The sequence below is a fragment of the Arachis ipaensis genome, chromosome B05 (genome assembly GCF_000816755.2).
Source record: "Arachis ipaensis cultivar K30076 chromosome B05, Araip1.1, whole genome shotgun sequence".
In the NCBI taxonomy this organism is placed as follows: domain Eukaryota; kingdom Viridiplantae; phylum Streptophyta; class Magnoliopsida; order Fabales; family Fabaceae; genus Arachis; species Arachis ipaensis.
This window is the reverse complement of record NC_029789.2, coordinates 63,172,985-63,184,153: the sequence shown is the minus strand read 5'-3', so window position 1 is coordinate 63,184,153 and position 11,169 is coordinate 63,172,985. Positions and strand designations below refer to the sequence as shown.

Genomic DNA, 11,169 nt, shown 5'->3' with positions numbered 1-11,169 from the left:
AGCATAGAGAACACTAACCCCCTTTTTTCTTTAATCTTCAAATCCTTCTAATTTTCAATTCGGAGCTCCGATTGACGAGCCGTCAGCGGCTGCGCGTTCGTCTTAGAGTCTTCTTCAATTCTAATTCAACAAAGTGGTAAGAGTCTTCAATTTTTTCCCCAGTTCTCTGCCTCCATCTTTTCCACGTTTTTAGTTTGGGAATTGAGTGATTTTGATGATTTTGATGGTTTAGGGTTGAATTAGTATCAAGTAATTGTGGGTTCCATCAATATGTTCATGGGTAAGGGTATAGAATCATTATTTATTCTAATTTTGCCAATTTTATGATATTACGATAATGAGAATTTGTATGTATATGGAATTATATGGCATTAGGTTGTATGTATGTGAAATTGAAGTCAAATTAACGAAGTGTTATACTTGAATCGGAACTTTTGGTGGCTGGAACCTATAACACTTGATTTGGAACTTTGGAGGCTTGAATTGAGATGTTTGAGCTTGGGGAGAAATCGGCCAATGTATGATTTTGGTTTCTCGTATATAATATGTAACGTGTCGTGAAAATTTAGGCTAATTGACCCATAGGATAAGTTGAATTGAGTGTTGGTTGTTGAATTAAATTGTTGATTTGGATTGAATATGAATTTTGGCAACTGATTATGTGTGTGTGTGAAGTTCGTGTATAAGAGTTTTGAAATTGAGGTATGATTGGTTGAGGTAGGATGTGAGGCTATGTTTTTGTGATATGGTGTGTTTTGGTGTTGATTATGAGCTTAGGAAGTTGGTTTTGAATGGTGAAAGGTTGAAAATAGAGGTTAGAGTATTTTTATGAAAATCTTATTTTTGGCCGAATTTTGGCGAGTCATAACTTGGCTTCCAGACCCCCAAATTATTTCAAACCTGTTTTAAATAAAAATTGGGTTCGTGAATTTTACGCCGTTTGAAGAATGAATGAAAAATATTTTAAAACGAAAAAGTTATGTGCATCAAAAGTTTGGAGGGTGAAGCTAAAATTCTGCAGACTTAGCTAAAGTTTGATAATACATGGTTGCATGCGTACGCATACCCGTTGTACGCGAAGGGTCGTTTCTATTTGGGAGGCATGCGTACGCATACCTTGACATGCATACACATCTTGGGCCAAAATAGACCTATGCGTACGCATACACATGACATGCGTACGCATAGCCCTATTTTTTAGCAAATGGAATTTTAGTGTTTTAAACATGATTTCAAATCTCTAAACCTCTATTTTCATTCTTTTAGCCCCTAAAGATTAGTTTTAAGTGTAGTGATGAGATTAAGCTATGGAAAGGAAGGTTACTTGGAAGTAAAGGAAGATCTAGAATAACTGAATTGAGATGTTAATGATGAGATTGGGGATGACTATGTGTGGTCAGAATGGTTGAGATGTGTGTGTGGCCGAAATGGTCGAGATGGCAAGGTCTGGGTGTGATCCCGCTTGCGTATTAACTTGAAAATGTGTTCGGATGGCAAGTTGAGGACGAAAGTTTCCTCTCTTGTCGTGATGAGGATGTGGGAAAAGTGGAAAGGCATTCTCCTTCGTATTGTTTACCCCACATTCTTCTCTGGTTGCAAGGTGAAAAGGCACACTCCTTCGATGTGAAAAGGAACTCTCCTTCGTATATCCTCCAGGAGAAGGTGGAAAGGCACGCTCCTTCGATGTGGAAAGGAACTCTTCTTCGTGTATGAAGATGCGCAACCTAGAAACAAATGTTTGGGTTAGCTACTAGATGTGTCGGGTTCTGGCAATTTAACCGACACGTGAGCTGATGACCAGTAGGACAGGCATACATCATGTTGCATTTGTTTGCTTTGTTTGGGTGTGCATACTTGTTTTGGTTTGCCTAACTGATAAATTGTGTATAACTGGTAACTGTAATACTTGCTGTAACTGTTCTTTAGATATGTTTGCCTTATATTTGCTTGTGTCTGTGATTATCCTTCTGTTTGAGTACTTTGGGGGTGGACTGATAATAATGATGTTTTATTTTGAAATGGGCCAAAGGCCGAGCTGAGTTTATTTGGACCAGAGACCGAGTTGATTTGATTCGGGCCATAGGCCGTAATTGGTTGGATTAGTAATAAGTATTGGTTAACAAGGATTTCGTAGTAAGTGGCAATATATATAGAATGTTATGTTAGGTGAAAGTGAAAGCAAGGGTTAGAGTTATATTGTGACTTAGGTACCTTAGAAAGTTGTACCAAATCTATGGTTCAGTTTGTTCCTTTAAGTTTTATAATCTAAGTGTCAGTGTTCTAGGATTGTCTCTGGCTTTCCTGGGACCTTATTTATTATATATGTGGGCACCTTAACCATACTGAGAACCCTCGGTTCTCATCCATTCAATATTGTTGTTTTTCAAATGTAGGTCGTGATGCACCTCGGTGAGCGTCTGGAGTTTCCTCTGTAAGAGAAGTTGGTTATCTTGGGATTACTGTATTTTGTTTTATGCTTCGTATATATATGTATACATATTCTCCACCCTTGCATTTTGTATTTTATCCCTCCTAGAGGTTGACTTGGAGAAACAGATGTTTTGGCATATATGTTTTAGGGTTGCTCTTTTGGGTTATATGTATATGTATATGTATATATTTGCTTTGGCCGGTTCTAGCTTCGCGATCCGAGTCAGAAGCCTTGCTATATGTATCTTTGGAATTCTTCTCTCATACTCATCGCTTACGCGCGTGATGCAATTTTCTATTTAACGCTTTGCTTAACTTTTCTTCACAGGCTTCTAATTAAAATTCCTTTCAATTATTATTATATATATTTTTTTTTACTTTTAGAGGTCGTAATACCTTGCTACCTCAGCTTTATGACTTAAGCATAAGACTCTATGTGGTAGGGTGTTACAATTTTATTTGAAATCTGTAGCGGTTTTAAACCCTACAAATTATTAATAAGTTTTTTTTATTTTTGTCGATGGTAGTTAATTAAGTGGAGAAGACCATTGTTGGAAGTGGTGTCACACGAAGAAAAGATAATTGAAATACAAAGACCTTTCAAATAGAAAAATATATCGAATAAAGAATGAGAGAAGATAATAACAAAAATGTTGATAGTATTGGTATTGGTGTTGATAATGGTAGAGATATAATAATGATGACGATAAAGTATGATTAAACAATAGAAATAATAGAGGTAAAAAGTTATAATAATAAGTATGAAAAAGGTAGCAATAGAAATAGTGATAATTGGTCCTATTATTGAAAAGAATATTTTTAGAATTTTTAACCTTATAATTACAAATAAAAGTTCCTACAAAACTAGTTTCTATTAATATTTGACAGATTTTTTAACTAAATAATTGTATTGTTTCAAAATAAAAATTTGAAAAGTGTCCTTTTTTATTACAGATATCGTTTTATTTTTTGTAAAAATGGCGAAGGACCAACTTAGTGTTTACGTTAAGGTTATGAAAATCGGACCGGACTGATCGGTTCAACTGAATTAACCAGAAATCGGTCACCTAACCGGTCTGGATGACCCCCAGAACCGTCCTGCAAAAAATCTATAAAAAAACCGGTCGAATCGGTCAGATTTTTAAAAGTATCGGTTTTTCACCCTGGGTTCTAAACGGCGTCATTTTGAGACGCGAAAAAAAAAAACAAAAACTCGCATAGATGACCGCTTGACCTGATAACCCAACCCAACCCTTTATGCAAACTGGAGACCCAGTCCCCTCATTCACTAGCCACCACATATCAACCCTAATTTCACTCCCAATCTTCATCCAACAACGAAGGCCACCGTCCCTCCTAGTCTACCGCAATCGACACTGTCATCGGGCAGAAGGACCAACAGGTGGATGGAAGGAAGTTGGTCTGGTTTGGTCTGGTCGCGGATTAAAACTGCTGCAGCGGTGTCGTCGTCTGAACTTCAAAGCTGGTCTGGTCGTCTGGTCGGTGTCGTCTGCTCGTTTGGTTGGTAGAAGCTATTCTGTCAACGTCACGAAATCTCCTCTGTTCTGCCGCTGTGACCTAGACGCCTTCTCTACTCTCTGCTCTCTACCGCGGTGGGTTTGTACTGGTTTTCAACCAATTTTTTTTTGTTAATGAATTATATGAATTAATGCAGAATTCTTTATTTGGTTAATTATATAGATTGATGCAGAGTCCTGTTTCTGTATGTAATAGCTGCTGTAATTATTTGCTTAATTTTGGTTAATTATATAGATTAATGCAGAGTTCTGCTTCTTTATTTGGTCAATTTTAGATTCTTTGGTTAATCAATTAATCATAGCTGCTGTAATTATTTGGTTAATTATATGATGTAGAGTTCTGCTTCTGTATGTATTATCTAATTCTCTAAATTTTGCTATTTGTAATTCACAAATTTCAGTCATTTGTAATGGTTGGCCTGCGGTATGTAAATTCACTTTTGATTCCTATATTTTGTTGTAAATGACTAATTGTTGTAATGACTGCCGTATATATAAAATGTATATTTGTTTAAAGGGAAAGATATTTTTTTGTTTTTTTGAATTTTTATGATGAGAGAGGAAAACAGGAAAAATGATGCAATGCATGAAAGTTATGGATCAAAACAATGAATGCATGCAAGAATGCTATGAATGTCAAGATGAACACCAAGAACACTTTGAATGTCAAGATGAACATCATAGACACAATTTTGAAAAATTTTTAATGCAAAGAAAACATGCAAGACACCAAACTTAGAATTCTTTAATGCTTACGCACTAAGAATTCAAGAATGCATATGAAAAACACCATACAACACAAAACAAAAAATCATCAAGATCAAACAAGAAGACTTACCAAGAACAACTTGAAGATCATGAAGAACACTATGAATGCATGAAATTTTCAAAAAATGCAAGATGCACATGCAAATGACACTAAACTTATGACATGACTCATGACTCAAACAAGAAACACAAAAAATGTTTTTGATTTTTATGATTTTCTAATTTTTTTGGATTTTTTCGAAAATTATATGAAAAAGAAAAAAATAAGGATTCCAAAATTTTTAACATGAATTTCAGGAATCTTGCATTCTTAGTCTAAAGCTTCAGTCCAGGAATTAGACATGGCTCACTAGCCAGCCAAGCTTTCAATGAAAGCTCCGGTCCAAAACACTAGACATGGCCAATGGCCAGCCAAGCTTCAGCAGGTGAATCAGGAACAGCAGCAGGTGGATTAGCAACAACTAGCTTGCTCTTGATAACAAATTGCTGCCTCAGTCCAAATAAATTTAGACATGGCTTTACAGCCAGTCAGGCTTCACATGCTTCATGAAACACTAGAATTCATTCTTAAAAATTTTGAATAAAATTTTTTAAAACATTTTTATATTTTTTTTTTTCGAAAACAAAGGAGAAAATTTTGAAATATTTTTGAAAAATTTTTTGAAAAGAAAACAAAAAAAATTACCTAATCTGAGCAACAAGATGAACCGTCAGTTGTCCAAACTCGAACAATCCCCGGCAACGGCGCCAAAAACTTGGTGTTGTTGCCGGATCAAACTTGGCACTGATGTTATACGGCACGGCTAATCGTCTGGAGGCATCACCCTTGTCAATGGCTTCATCTTATCATCTCAGTGAAAATGATCAACGCACCCTATCACGGCACGGCTATTCATCTGTCGGTTCTCGATCATGCTGGAATAGGATTTACTATTCTTTTGCGTCTGTCACTAACGCCCCGCAATCGCGAGTTTGGAGCTCGTCACAGTCATTCATTCATTGAATCCTACTCGGAATACCACAGACAAGGTTTAGACTTTCCGGATTCTCTTTAATGCCGCCATCATTCTAGCTTACGCCATGAAGATTCTGGTTAGGAGATCTAAGAGATACTCATTCAATCTAATGTAGAACGGAAGTGGTTGTCAGGCACGCGTTCATAGGGAATGATGATGATTGTCACGTTCATCACATTCAGGTTGAAGAGCGAATGAATATCTTAGAAGCGAAATAAGATGAATTGAATAGAAAACAGTAGTACTTTGCATTAATCTTTGAGGAACAGCAGAGCTCCACACCTTAATCTATGGAGTATAGAAACTCTACCGTTGAAAATATATAAGTGAAGGTCCAGGCATGGCCGAGATGCCAGCCCCCAAAACGTGATCAATAGATCAAAAGATAATGCAAAGATGGTCAAAAAGACTAGTGAAATGTCCTATTTATAATAAACTAGCTACTAGGGTTTACAAGAGTAAGTAATTGATGCATAAATCCACTTCCGGGGCCCACTTGGTGTGTGCTTGGGCTGAGCTTTGAGTGTTGCACATGTAGAGGTCCTTCTTGGAGTTGAACGCCAGCTTTTGTGCCAGTTTGGGCGTTCAACTCTGGTTTTGGATCCTTTTTTGGCGCTGGACGCCAGAATTGGGCAGAGAGCTGGCGTTGAACGCCAGTTTACGTCGTCTATTCTTGGCCAAAGTATGGACTATTATATATTGCTGGAAAGCCCTGGATGTCTACTTTCCAACGCAATTGGAAGCGCGCCATTTCGAGTTTTGTAGCTCCAGAAAATCCATTTTGAGTGCAGGAAAGTCAGAATCCAACAACATCAGCAGTCCTTCTTCAACCTCTGAATCTGATTTTTGCTCAAGTCCCTCAATTTCAGCCAGAAAATACCTGAAATCACAGAAAAACACACAAACTCATAGTAAAGTCCAGAAATGTGAATTTAACATAAAAACTAATGAAAACATCCCTAAAAGTAACTAGATCCTACTAAAAACATACTAAAAACAATGCCAAAAAGCGTATAAATTATCCGCTCATCATACTTCTTCCCAAATTTCTTGCTCTTCTCCTTAATCTGTCTACTTTTCAAATTCAAAAATCTTCTGAGCTTGTTTGGCTTAGATAGATTGTGCAACTTGAGGAGCAATTGTGTCTTGAGAGGCATGAGTCTGAGCATCTTCCCTCTTGTAGTGGTGGCATCTCAAATCACGCTTGTATATCAAATTATACCACCTCTTCAGCTTAACGTGACATTTTATCATCAACAAACCTGTTTCTAATATACATACTCTATCATGTTTTGAACCTTGGATGCTCTATCTTGTGTCTTTTCACTCATCATCAACAATGGTAACAACTCTTTTCATCTTCTGAGCCTCGATCGTCCTTGATTCTACGCAATCTTTGAGACTTAAAATTCTAAAGATTCAACAATGATAACAACTCTTATTCACATACATACAGTTTGGTTCAGTTCAATGTGTTTGAATACCAAAACTACATTTACTAACATCCCAAATTGTACAACGTGACAATATTCAACATTCATCCACGTATCAACATTTCATTTCTCAAAAAGATAGTTCATCATAAAGTGAGGAAGGTGCATGGCTACCTTAGTGAGAAGACAGTAATACATTAGGAATGAGAAGAAGAAACTTGGTTACAGCACTTCAAAAATGGACACAATAAGAAACTTTGTCATGCACACATAAAATTTATTTTTATGTTATCTCTTAAATAGTTTGCATAAAGTCTATCTCCCCAAAATCTATTTTAAAAAAGATTGAACTTGTCAATTTTGTGAACAAAAGAAACAAACTAAAAGCATCGTTTTAAAGTAAGAATGTTGTATCTACACTACAAGAAAACAACTCTATTGCCACGCTTTTAAAGCGTGGCGATAGCTTTTCGCCACGCTTTTTGAGCTACCGCCACGCTTTTGAAAGGGTGGCCTATCAAAGGGTGGCGGTTGCTCTATCGCCACGCTTTTGGTGACCTATCGCCACGCTTTTGCAGATTGCCCCGCTTAAAAAACGTGACGATATGCGAGAGATACAGCCACTCTTTTAAAGCGTGGCCATAGGGAGATACGGCTACGCTTTTAAAGCGTGGCGATAGCGGGAGATACGGCCACACTTTTAAAGCGTGGCGATAGCCTTGTCAAATTTAAAAAAAAATTATTTTCAATCCTTTTTTATTACCAAACCTATAAATATAGTATGCAATTTTTATTACAAGATAAATTAAACAGTAATTAGTGACAATTTTTGGTATAATTGTTTTATACATTAATCCTTATACAAAACTTTTCAGGTTTTTTCAGTAACAAAAAACCCTTCAACTTCCTATCTAGTCGAAATTCACTAACTAAGCAAAACGCATGTATAATTACAAAAGCAATGGAAAATTAATAGCAGGTCTGGGGTCTCAAAATCACCTCAGGGTCCCTTATTTTCTGTATTTTATATTTTTCTTACAACCTTGTGCCCAACAAGTACATAACCGAGCTCAATATCCCCCTCTCAGAATGATTCCCAGCAATGTTTGGTGGAGCTGAAAAAAATAACACCAACATCAACAAAATGATTTCATTTCCTTTTCACATAACATAATAATGAAAATGCTGACAATCACCGACCAAAGACATAACAATGAAGAAACAAGGAATAACCCCATTGGCAAGCAAGCTCAGTGCTTTTTTTCCTTTTGCAAAAAAGAAACAAAAAAAAGGCAAAAGGAACCATTGAATTACCATGCAAAAGGGAGAAAGGAATCTAACCAATTGGCAATGCAGGATGCAATGCAAGTAGGTAGAGATCAAATTTCAGGAAACAATTTAAGTAGAAATTAGGTATACTTGTCATGTTAATACGAGAAGGTTCCAAAACTCGACGCACAGAATCAGAATTACCTCTTGAATGGTTTTCTTTATATCAAAAGCATCTTTCACTCGAGCATCCAGGATGGCCCATGTATCATGGAAGTCTAACAAGAAACAAATGAAAGATGTATTAAAAAATGTCTTCACTTGTTACAACACCACATCAGAGCCAAAAACAGCAGAGTCCCATTGTTTCAACCATAAGAGCACCTGTCTCAGACAATAAACAAATTAATTAATGGGTACAAAAGCAAATTGTTAAAAGAATTATAGAAAAAAGTATAAAAAATGTTTATATCTTCCAACTATAACTCTTGTAAGTAATTTTTTCCAGAGCTAAATTTCATACTAGAGATGTACCTCACGATTTGTTTGTTCATCACTAAGAAGCTCAGTAAATGACTTTGGTGCATATTTATCTACCCAAAGTTGCTCTTGTAAGTAAATGACTTTGCTCATGCACCATTCAAGATCCTCATATTTGACTTGTAATACCACTAATAACAAAATTACTTGTTCTGCGTGATTATTGTGTACCTGAAGGTTCCAATAATTGGAAGCCCCTTTTGCACGGCTACTCTTCTCTTCATCAGGAGAACTGCTGCGGCACCATCACTAACTTGGCTAGCATTGTCTGAAATTAAAAATAAGAACTGAGAACAAAAATATGAAAAGAAATTTAAACTATAACAAACTTAACATTAACAGATTTCTTCAGCACATGCTGTTGTTGAACCATCTTTCTGGAATGCAGGCTTTAGCTTTGCTAGATCCATCAAAGTTGAGTTAGGCCGGATACCATCATCAGCCGAAACTATAATTTGCTTCTCCTCTCCAGTTTTTGGATCCACAATCTACAAAAAAAACCATTAATAGTTTAGTACAATAGTACTATAACATTTCAAAATCTGCAATGAAACTTACATTGGAAGTTAGAACTTACCTTGGTAAAAACTGGTATAATTTTATCTTTAAATTTACCAGATACTCAGAGGCCAATGCAGACGGATTCATCAGCCAATTTGACATGAAGTGCATCCTTGTCTATGGTTGAGTACACAGCCACACAGGGTATTCCCAATTCATGAGCAGTGCGAATAGCACGAACTGGGATTTTGCCTCTGTTAGCTACCAGGATCTTGTCACCCTGGCAGGTAGCATGGAGTGCCCCAGAAAATTTACCTTAGTTGCACCTAAGAAACTGCATTGTGAATTCTTGATTCCTCTACTTGTCCCTGCATACATGCCCTTTATTTTCGTTTCCCATTCAAGATCAGATTCAGATTTAGAAGGACGCAAAACATGAAAATTAAATCTAAGTAATCAAACAATGATGCATTTAGTTCAAGTAATTGGAATTTAGAAGCATGGAGAAGTGGGTGCTTACTGGGATATGGTAAAGAACAAAAAAAGAAAGGATGTGAAGATAGGGGCAACCACTTACCATACCACTTGGTGAGTTCATCATTGGCAGGAGTGACAGCAGTAGCAGCTTTCTTTGAAGGAGGAGGTGGTGCTGCCTTCTTCTTACCAAAGAGAGCCAGTGGAGAGTATAAGTACTCAAAATTAGAAAGAATTCCTATCTTACCACTGAGAAAGATAAGAGAGGAAAAAACAAACCTTGCCCTTCAGTATCACGACATTGAAATTGCTGCCGGTCCTCCTCAAAGGAAGCGGTAAAGCTGATCATGTTACACCAAATCAAAACCGTCCAAATCCATAATTTGATAAAGAACAAATAAATCTCTAAAACAGATCAAAATTTGCACAATTAAAATTAGAACCAAATAAGGATAACAAATCACTAAGAATCAGAACATGTTTCAATTAAAATTAGAATAAATAAAAAACAAACAAGGAGAACAAAGCAACAATAATCAGAACATGTTTTAATTAAATTCAGAACAAATCAGACCCAAATTTGGAGAACAAATTCAGAAAAAATCATACCACAAAATCTTCTCAACAATATGAAGAAAAATTATGGTCTTGATCAGCTTCCAGATGGTGTTTATGTTAGGGAAAAATCTGAAAAGGAAAAGACAATGAAATATTGAAACTTTTGGGAAATCTATCTATCTCATTACAGCATATTTTTTCAACTTAGTTCACAACATTTATATTGTTAGCTTCTAAAATAGTTTCATTGCTTCTAATATTATAGCATAGTATGCACTCTATGTCAAAGTAAAATTTCAATAGCTGCACGCTGGATAAAACTAAGTTCAATCAGCACACTGTAGCGATATTCCATTCCATCATTACTACACATGTTAAATCACGATTATGGGATTTCAATGAAAGAAATATGCAAAGAAAGCAACAAATGTTTGCAGAGAAGAAACGGTACCTGATGAAGAGGAGGCGGTGGAGATGGTGGAGGTGGGGCTCGCACCAGGGAATGAGGTCATCAAAGGAGAGGTGATTGGGAACGGTGAGAATGAAGACAAGAAAAGAGCGAAAGCTAGGTCTTGGGATCGAGGATTGAGACGAGCTCCGAAACAAATGGAGAATCCCGCTTCGCTCCCTAAATTTAGGGCT

At 36.5% G+C, this 11,169-nt stretch overlaps 2 long non-coding RNA genes across 2 annotated transcripts; one reads left to right on the top strand and one right to left on the bottom strand.

The window, feature by feature from the left end:
* LOC110272100 lies at positions 1-2,694 on the top strand. The gene is made up of 2 exons (XR_002363011.1): positions 1-136; positions 2,394-2,694. It is a non-coding gene; the product is annotated as an uncharacterized LOC110272100 (long non-coding RNA).
* On the bottom strand, positions 8,259-8,772 carry LOC110262872. Its single transcript, XR_002347884.1, has 2 exons — positions 8,659-8,772; positions 8,259-8,300 (listed from the first exon to the last, which is right to left on the bottom strand). It is a non-coding gene; the product is annotated as an uncharacterized LOC110262872 (long non-coding RNA).